Source organism: Callorhinchus milii, unplaced genomic scaffold (genome assembly GCF_018977255.1).
Source record: "Callorhinchus milii isolate IMCB2004 unplaced genomic scaffold, IMCB_Cmil_1.0 Scaffold3, whole genome shotgun sequence".
In the NCBI taxonomy this organism is placed as follows: Eukaryota; Metazoa; Chordata; class Chondrichthyes; order Chimaeriformes; family Callorhinchidae; genus Callorhinchus; species Callorhinchus milii.
The window spans coordinates 1733142-1743847 of NW_024704744.1; positions in this window are offsets into that span (position 1 = coordinate 1733142).

The following is a 10706-nucleotide window of genomic DNA, read 5'->3' on the forward strand; positions in this document are numbered from 1 at the left end:
ACCGGAGTCAAGGAGGATGGCTTTCGTGTTGTCCATGTTCAGCTGCAGGAAGTTTGTGCACATCCAGGCCTTGATCCAGTAAAATACAATATTGCATTTGATATGGCCCCTTGTTGAGACGTCTCAAAGCGATTCACAGAATATACTTGTAAAGTGAATTCACTGTATTTTGTGGGTAAAACACTGCAGCCACTGCAGTAAGGACATAGGAAAATAAGAATTTGTCGGCATAAGAAGACCAAGGTCCATCCAGTACACCTTTCGTCTTCCCAAACTATATATTTTATGCCAAAATATTATTAATATCCCATAAACAGTCATTGATTAAATGACCAAATTTTTTTTTGAAGGGATTATTTCCCGTGGAAAGCGATCTGCTAATTAATAATAATAATAATAATAATCCTTGCATTTGATATAGCGCTTTTCACGTCAGGAGGACGTCCCAAAGCGCTTCACAGAACACACTGTAAAGTGAATTGACTGTATATTTGTGGGCAAACGCGGCAGCCAATTGCGCACAGCAATGTCCCACAAACAGTCGTAGATTGAAAATGACCAATTTATTATTGTTTTTGGTTTTTGGAGGGATTATTATTAGGCGTGTGGAGTAAGGAAACTTGCCCAAGGTTTCGCCCTGCCTGGAATTGAACTCAGGTCTCTCGCTTGCAAAGCGAGTGCTCTAACCACTGAGCCACAGGACTAGGATAATTGACTATCAACCGGGTTCCTGGTTGCTATTATATAAACAGAGGTGTGTGACATAAGGAAACTTGCCTAACAACAACAACAAAATTTCATTTATAGAGCATCTTTCATGTTGGGAAGACGTCCCAAGGCGCTGGACAGTTGGGTCTGGACCCGAGCAAGAAGGGAGGGAGCAAGGAGGGGGTAGAGAGTCGAGAGGGGAGCTGAAGGCACAGTCAAAGAGAAAGGTTCTTGAGACCGGCAGTTTTACCCTGCACAGGAATCAGACCTAAGTCCTCTCGTTTGTGATGCAAACACACTAACCACGAGACGACAGAACTCCACAAAGGATTTGAGTAGCGTATTGGTTAGAGCACATTGGTTAGCGTAAAGGGTTAAGGCATTCAGAACCACAGGTGAGAAGACATTGACAAGAGCTGAAAAATGTTGGTGCTCATCCTGGCTTTGATGTCATCCAGACCTTGATGTCAGAACATCAGCAGAACATCAATAGTAGACAGCTACGTGAAGGATAGAGGCTTGTTTGATTATAATAATAATGATCCCTGCATTTGATGTAGCGCCTTTTCACGTCTTTGAGATGTCTGAAAGCGCTTCACAGAATATACTGTAAAGTGTATTGACGTTGCATTTTGTGGGCGAAACTGGGCAGCCAATTGGTATAGGGATAAGGCAGGGCTGGGGGATTGAATGAATAGATTTCTCTAAGAGCAAATGCAGATACTATGCGACAAATGGCCTCCTTCTGTGCTGTAAATTTCTATGATTCTACAACAACAACTTGCATTTATTTAGCGCCCTTGACACAGGGCAGCCTCTCTGAGCGCCTAACAGTGGCGGAGCCTGACACTGAGCCGGGGGGGGAGGGGGGAGGTTCTCCTCAACAACATCTTTTATTTATATAATGCCCTTCACATGGGTAGCACGTCAGAGCCCTTTCCATGCTTTTAGTACAGACTGATTTGACACAAGCTGCCCACACAAGACCTATGGGCCATCATTAAAGTTTCCACACCCACGTTCAATACCTCACATCGCTTCATCTGGAAATCAAAGAGCACTTTGCTGCTACCTGCACCCTGGAGAGTGGGCAGGAAGTAAGTTGAAAGAGGTTATCACACGGACAAAATTCCGGGAGGTCGGGGTGGGCAGGCAGGATGGGGGAAGGGGAAGCAATAGGAGGGAAGCGACCGAACAGGTAGTTTATTTTTAAAATGATTTCAAAAGTTGAGAGGAGGGAGAGAGCGAGGCAGAGGGAGAGTGAGAGAGATGTGCAAAGTGGTTGAAAGCTCGGGCGCTGACTTAACAACAACATTTATATAGCGCCCCTCGGCAGGATAGCGTCTCAGAGCACTTGACAGTGGCGGAGAACGATGGTGAGTTGGCGGGGAGGAGGGAGGTGACTGTAGGCACAGTCGAAGAGGAAGGTCTTCGGGCGGGATCTAAAGATGGGGAAGGCGGGGGCAAGGTGGGAGAATTAAGGGAGAGTGTTCGAGAGTTTCAGGGATTAGTGGCGAAAGCGCAGCCACTGATGGTGCAACGAGGGCACGAGGGACAAGCAGGAGGCAGGTGCCAGACAAGCGGAGGTGACGGGTAGCGGATTGGGGAAGAAGGGAGATGCCAAGGTATGAAGGGATTATCAGACGAGTGTGAGGATCTGGGAATCGATCGGTTCAGTGATAGGGAGCCAGTGGAGCTTGGCGAGGACTGGGGTGATTGGGGAACTCAGGTAAGTGTGCGGGTGGTGGATATTGATGTGTTTGTGGTATTAAGGGCAGAGAGGGCTTAAGGAAGGGAGTGGAAGAGGACAGGAATAGCAGGCCGGTGGGAGCTGGCATTGGAAAGGAGAAGGGATTCCGAGTAGATCGGTGTCATTAATTGACTGGCGAGATAGTCAGATGGTGCACTCAAGAGACTCGTCTTAGCCTATGATCCTAAATCAGTTTGATGAGCAGTTAAAAGGAGTTAATGTTTAATTTTTTCCACAACAACCGGTCCCGAGGGCACGGCTTCCTCACTCATCCTTCCAATGACTCACGTGCAAACCATTCAAGATGTCAGAGTCAGACAGGGCGCAAAGCTCACATCCAGCAGCCTTCATCGGTTACCTCGCGGATCAGCAGCTCAGTGTCCTCAGGGTTTCAACCACAACAATAACAATAACAGCACCAACAACAATAATAATAATAGCAATAACAACAATAACAACAACAATAATAACAATAACAAAAACAATAATAATGACAATAAGAAAATAACAATAAGTACAATAATAACAACAATATAATAACAACAATAATAATAATTCTTACATTTGCTAGAGCTCCTTATCATGTCGTTGACACGTGTCAAAGTGCTTCACAGGATATATTGTAAAGTGGAGTGACTGTGTATTTTGTGGGTGAAACGCGGCAGCCAATTGCGCACAGCAGCGTCCCACAAACAGTCGTCGATTGAGTGACCACATTTTTTTGGGGGTGGGGGTGGGGAGGGATTATTCCCCCTGGAAGGCAAGCCACTTAGTTGACTAACAACTGCGTTCGGATTTACTGCGAGGTAAACAGAGGCGTGTGAAATAAGGAAACTTGCCTCAGGTTTGGCCCTGCCCGGGAACCAAATCCGCATCCTCTCACTTGTGAGGCGAGCGCTTTAACCTCCAAGAACCTCCAATACCGCCTGGTGCTGCGTCACAAGATTGTGGGTTCAAGCCCCTCGTCGGGGACTTTGAACTCACATAGTAGTCTCAGCTGACGCTCAAGTGAAGATAAAAGTAGTCATTCACTTCATGGTTGTTTATGGGATGTTACTGTGTGCAAATTGGCTGCTGGTTTAACATCTCGCCGAAAAGATGGTATCTGTAAGAATGCATCACTCACCCAGCATTGTATTGTAGCATCAGTCTAGACGATACGAGTTTGTGGATTCCTATAGCTTAGTGGGTAGAGCACTCAGGTCCCAAGTGATAGGAACCGGGTAGGGCGAAACATATTTTCCTTACTCCACTCCCGTCTGTTTACCGAGCAGTAAGTAGGAACCCATTTGTTAGTCGATTGGCGGATGGCTTTTCCTGGGTAATAATCCTTTAAAAAAAATGGGTCACTCAATCCACGACTGTTTGTGAGTCCCTGTTGTACTCAATTGACTGATGTGTTTTGCCCATGAATACACAGTCAATCCACTGCACAGTATATTCTGTGAAGCGCTTTGGGACGTCTAGAAGACGTGAAAAGCGCTATATCAAATGCAAGGGTTATTATTATATTGTGTGAAGCGCATTGTGATGTCTCAGCGATGTGATAAGGCGCTGTATTAAATGTATTAAATGGAACAATTATTATTATTATTATTATTTGTGTGTGTGTGAACATTTGAATGTATGTATGTGTGTGTGTTTGTGTGTGTGTTGGTGTTTGTGTGTGTGTGTGTGTGAGTGTATGAAAGATCCTAGGAATTTGAAGGGAGCGAGTGGTAGGAACTGAGCCTTGAAGCAGTTTCTGATGGTATTGATTTTGATACATATTATATACATATAAATCTCAGAGTATTTATGTTTACTCTGGGGATGTGCTGGTGTTTTCAGCCTGACATCTTTCTGGTGAGTGATTTAAGATGTTTGCTTCCCCCGGCTCCCCCGGGTGCTCATAACACAAACATCGGTGCTCTGCGTTTATGACTGACTGACAATTTCACCCTCAATTATCCCTGACAATTCTCCGCAATCCATCCTGGAATATTCTAGTGTTTTGGGTTCATCTTAAAAGCTGGCTCCCATGCCCGGTGTGCAATTCCCCCCATCACATCAATCCTCGCCAGGCTCCACTGGCTCCCTATCACAGAATGGATCGATTTCAAGACCCTCTCATTCACCTACACTCACATCTCCTTCACGCCCTGCCATCCTACCTTTCTGACCTGCTTTACTCCCCATTCAACTACCCGCTACCTCCGCTCGACTGCCTCTGGCCTCCTGCTTGTCCCGTGTCCTCTCCACTCCATCAGTGTCCGCCCTTTCAGCCACTACACCCCAAAAGGTTGCACCTGTCAACCCCAATCCCTCCACCTTCCCGTCTTCAACTGTGCTTACGGTCACTCCCCGCCAGCTCGGCATCAGGCTCCACCACTGCTATGTACTTTGAGAGGCTGCCCCATATGAAGGGTGCTGTATAAATGCAAGGTGTTGTTCCAATTCTCAGTCCGGCTCGCTTTCCAAACCAGGAATGAGCACCGGGCAGAAAACTCCACACCGGGAAAGGGACCTGGATTTCAGCCACAGGTTGTGAGGACACACACGGATGTGCTGACCAGTGCTCCCTGTGTGTGAGAGCTATGCCACATCATTAAGATGGATCCTTTGGCTGGAGCAGCTCTGGGCGTTAATTAGATCAGGAATGATCTGCTTGTTTTGCTTCAACATGTTAACCGTACATTGTTAGGCAGTGTTAGTCTGAAACCTAATTCAGCCGCTCGAGCCTGCTAACCCATTCTATTAGATCAAGGTTGATCTGTACCTCAAGTCCAATTGCCTGCCCTTGCCCCGTGGACCTTAATATGTTGCATGCACATATGTCCCAGACTACCTGTGTACTAGATAGCTCCGAGTACATAGGAGAAAGAAAGCGCTCCTTTCTTTCTCGCCATTCCCTCTTTGAACCCCTCCAATCCGGCTTCCGCGCTGCCCACAGCACGGAAACAGCCCTAATGACATTCTGAACATCTGTGATCTGCCCTCTTGTCCTCCTTGACCTCTCTGCCGCCTTCGACACTGTCGACCACTCCATCCTCATACACCGCCTCTTCTCTTTACTTAATCTTCGCGGACCTGCCCTCGCCTGGATCGATTCCTATCTCTCTCACCGTCTCCACTTTGATGCCTCTCACGGATTCCCCTCAAGCCTCTGCACTGTCACGTCTGGCGTCCCCCAGGGCTCTGTCCTTGACTCCTCTTTAATATCTACATGCTCTCCCTTGGTAACATCATCCGCAGACATGGGGTCAACTTCCATATGTATATGGATGACACCCATCTCTATCTTTCTGCCTCCACCCTCAACTCCAGGACCACTGCTGTCCTAACAGACTGCCGTCGGACATCAAGTCCTGGATGAGGGCAAATTTCCTACAGTTGAATGTGAACAAGACTGAGGCCCTCCTGATTGGCTCTCGTCAGCGCCTCTGCACCTCAGGCTCTGGCAGTATCAACCTCCATGGTTGCACACTTTAACTCTCCAGCCAGGCAGGAACCTGGGTGTCTTGTTCGACCCTCAACTGTCTTTCCTTCTCCATGACCCGCTCTGCCTTCCCTCATCTTCTTAGCATCGCCCGACTCCGCCACTACCTCACCCCTCAGGCCGCTGAAACTCTTGTTCATGCCTTCATTACCTCCAGGCTCCACTATGCAAACTCCCTGCTTGTCGGCCTTCCCAACTCCTCCCTCCACAGACTGCAGCTAATCCAGAACTCTGCAGCTCTACCTCCCCTCCCACCCCTCCTCCTAAGTGAGGTGACCTTAGGTATTGTCGAAGAAGAAGAAGATCTTCAGGCGCAACCTCTTCAGCACCAAACTCCATGACCCCATCTTCCCCATTCTCGCCCGACTCCATTGGCTCCCTATCCTTCAGAGGATCCAGTTCAAGATCCTGGTCCTCACATGCAAAGCCCTCCATGGCCTCGCCCCACCCTACCTCTGCGACCTCCTAAGCCCCTACCAACCCGCCCGTTCCCTCCGCTCAGTCGGCTCTGGCTGCTTCACGTCCCCCGACCCACCCGCCCCACCATTGGTGGGAGAGCCTTCAGCCACTCTGCCCCCAACCTCTGGAATTCCATCCCCCAGTCACTCCGCCTCACCCCCTCCTTAGTCTCCTTCAAGTCCCACCTCAAAACCCTCCTCTCCATGCCATCGGTCACCCCCCTTCCCCTCCCCTCCCTTCTCCCCCCCTGACCCCAGCTCGGGTCTGAAATGCTGTACAATGTCCAGCGCCTTGGGACATCCTCCCGACGTGAAAGGCGCTATACAAATGTAATCCTGTTGTGCTGTTGTTGTACTACATCCAATAATTTTATTGCCTTTTGGGAGAGAGTTCCAGATTTCCACTACCCATTGTGGGAAAAACTGTTTCCTCATTTCGCTCCTCAATGGCCCGGCTCTAATTTTAAGATGATGCCCCTTGTTCTGTATTCCCCACCAGAAAAAATAGTTTCTCGAAGCTGCCCTATTAAATCCCTTTATCATTTTAGACACCTCAATTAGATCACCCCTCAACCTTCTAAACTCAAGGAAATACAAGTTATGTTTATGCACCCTGTCTTCAAAATTTACCCTTTTAGCCCTGTATTATTATAAATATATTACATAATAATCCTTGCATTTGATATCCCGCTTTATCACATCTTTGAGTTGTCTCAAAGCTCTTCACAGAATATGACGTAAAGTGAATTTACTGTATATTTTGTGGGCGAAACGCGGCAGCCAATTGCGCACAGCCAATTGCCCACAAACAGTCATAGATTGAATGACCAAATTATTATTTTTTTAAGGTCTTGTTACTCCCGGAAAAGCAATCGACTAACAACCGGGTTCTTTTTACTGCTAGGCAAACAGAGGCGTGTGGAGTAAAGAAACTTGGCCAACGTTTCGCCCTGTCTGGGAATTGAACCCAGGTCTTTCGCTTACCAGGCGAGTGCTTTAACCACTGTGGAGCTACAAGACGCCACAAATAATTATATGACTATAAAATAATGATGTGAAAAATTATTATAATTTCTAATTGTCTAATAATTATAATCAATTCAATTAATCATTAATTCTAATATGAATATGTTATTATATTAATACATTATATCATTATTAATTATATTATTGCAATTAATTTTAATAATATCATTAACCCTCAGAACCTTGGGACGTCCTCCCGACATGAAAGCTGCTGTACCAATCTAATTTGTTGCTGTTGTTGTCGTTGATATCATTCTGTTAAGGCGATACATAAAATCCAAGAATTTGTATTATTATTATCATAAAAACAGACAAATTTACACTTTTTTTTCTCGATTTCCAACACTTTATTGCAATCGAAGCCATCTCAGTGAGTGGAGTAAAGTACATCACAGTAAGAATTAGCTGGAGGTGATTCCAGAGCAAATACCAATACAGCAGTAAAGCCAGTGTGCGCCGCGCATACGTTGCATAATATATGCATCAGCCAGATCACACTGAGCACAGTGACAGGCAAGCGGCATAAAAGCAAGTCACAGTCAATTATCACACGGGAAGGCGGAACATGAACGTCTGATGTGATGGTTATCATACGGGGTGGAGGGGACTCGTGATGAGGCACGGAATATTACAAGAATATTATGTAATATTACAGATAATGAATTATTATATTAATTCAATTATAATAATCAATGTCATTACAATATTAGCATGTAATTATATTAATACAAAATAATATTAATGTTCGCCCACAAAATATACAGTCAATTCGCTTTGCAGTATATTCCGTGAAGCGCTTTGAGATGTCTCGCAGACATGATAAGGCGCTATATCAAATGCAAGGATTATTATTATAATAATATGATAATCATCACATAATACATATATTATTCATAACACATTAATAATTAATAATACAGACACGTCAATAATAATATTATGCAATTATTGGAATATCACACTGCACTGCGTGAAGGGATCTGTATAAATGCAAGTTGTTGCATTTATTTTCTGATGTGATAATTATCAAGGCAGGGTTCAAAGACATGTTTTAACCCCATTTTCTGCCTGATAATCTGATAATTATCACTTCCCACACTGCATTTTAGCCCCTCCGGCCCCAATTCCAAAGGAATATTCCACAAAACTGTGTGTGGAAACTGTCTCTGGAGTTCACAAGAAAACGAAATATAAAACATGGAAATGCTACACTGGTTATATAGAGCGCCAGTCAGGCCTCAGTTGCAGGACTGGGTTCAGTTCAGGACATACGTTCTTAGGAAGAACACATTAGCCCTTGTTCAGTGTTCAGTGACAGTTCACTGGGTTAATAGCAAAATCTTAGCTCCAGTGAGAGGTTGGATGAATTTGTGCTGTATTCCCTGGAAGTGAGATGTTTATTGGGATGATGTGCTTGAGTAGTTACATTACAATGCAATACATATTACTGTCCAATACAGTTCACATTTATACAGAGCCTTTCACATCAGGAGGATGTCTCAAAGCTTACTCAAAGCAGTTCTGAATGGGCAGCCAAGATAAGGGAGTTTAAAGCAAGCTCCATGTGTGAACTGCTGCAGCAGAATCATGGAATATTACAGCACAGAAGGGGGCCATTCGGCCCATCGTGTCAGCTCTTAGAGTTACCACTCGTCCCAATTCACTTTACAGTATATTGTGTGAAGAGCTTTGAGACGTCTCAGCGACGTGATAGGGTGCTATATCAAATGCAAGGATTATTAATAGGTTATTATCTGTTATCTGGACCAGGCCAGAGGATTCTGAGCCAATGGACTCTGGATATGGAGAACCCCTTCTCAGCCATCGCATCTGGAAAAAATAGAAATATCAAAGAAAAAGAAAAATAATTTGAAGCCTGGTGTAGGGCTCACGTTTTAGTGTTAAAAACGCACTATTTTAAGTGTTAAAAAAATGGAGGCCACTGAGAGCTGAAAAGGAAGAAACCACTTACCTCGAAGGGTGTTCTGTCACCTAGTGGTTAATAGTGGGAGCAATGTGGCTAAAGGAATGTTGCAGATATTCTCCTCCAGTAAGGTTCTGAAGTGTGAAACACAGGAAGAGTAATCCAGAACAGTTCTGGTCACCCCAACATAAGACTAAGGCTCCTAGAGATAGTGCAGAGGAGAGCTCCCAGTGTTAGAGGAATGAGCTGTGAGCAATGATCAGACAAGCTCGGGCTCTTCAGTCTTGAGAGAAGATGCCTCAGAGGAGACCTCATCGAGGTGTGTAATATTTTAAATGGGATTGAAAAGCAAATCCAGATCATTAGTTGAAGATGCACCAAGACAGGAGAACAAGAGGAAGCAGGTGTAGAGGTGTAAAGGGCAATTTCAGGACAGACACCAGGAAGTGTGTCTTTACCCAGAGGGTAATTAATGACTGGAACAGGCTTACCAGGTGGGGTAGTTGGGCTAGGACGCTTGGACTCATTTAAAAATGAGTCTTGATGCTGTGATGGGGGTACAGTAAGGTGGGTATTCTGGAGGGAGGAGATCAGATGGGCCGAAGGGCTTTCTTCATCCAAATCGATCTTGTGATCTTCAGTACAAGACACTTTGCTTTCAGTGAATCAGCTGCAAATTCTTCACAAGACATTTCAAACCCGTCACACCGAGTGCGTGACATTTTCTGGTAAAACACACTGGGTCACACACACACAAAGCTATGAGTTTCATTCAGGAGAAGTTGTTCCTTTACTTCCTCTTCGACCGTGCCTACTGTCACCTACCCTCACTCCCTGGTTCGGAGTCAGGCTCTGCCACTGATAAGCGCTCCGAAACGCTAACCCAAATGAAGGGTGTTGCGTAAATGCAACTGGTTCTTGTGGTTGTTGCTGTTGTTCCTTGTTCCCATCGTTGAAAAGTTAAGGAAATTTTGGTCCATTCGTTCAAGGAATCAAATGCTTGAAATTGGTGGCACTTTTTCAGCTTGCTGTTGTTTACTAGTCAGCATCCCTTTGACGCATCATAAACCTCCCACTACAATGCCTCTCTATCCCCACTTAAGAATAAGGACACCCCCCCACACCACCACCATTTGCCTCATTTCTCTCTTGCCTCTGAGTCAGACGATTGTGGGTTTACACCTGATGTCGGGACTTGTGCTCATATAGTCTAAGCTGACACCCCAGTGCTGGGGTGGTGTTGAATTGCCAGAGATGCCGTCCTTTGGACACTTTAACTGAGGTCCCATCTGCCTGTTCAGGTGGACGTTAAAGATCCCATGGCACTGTTTGAAAAGAGAAGAGAGTTTCCCTCTCCCGGTA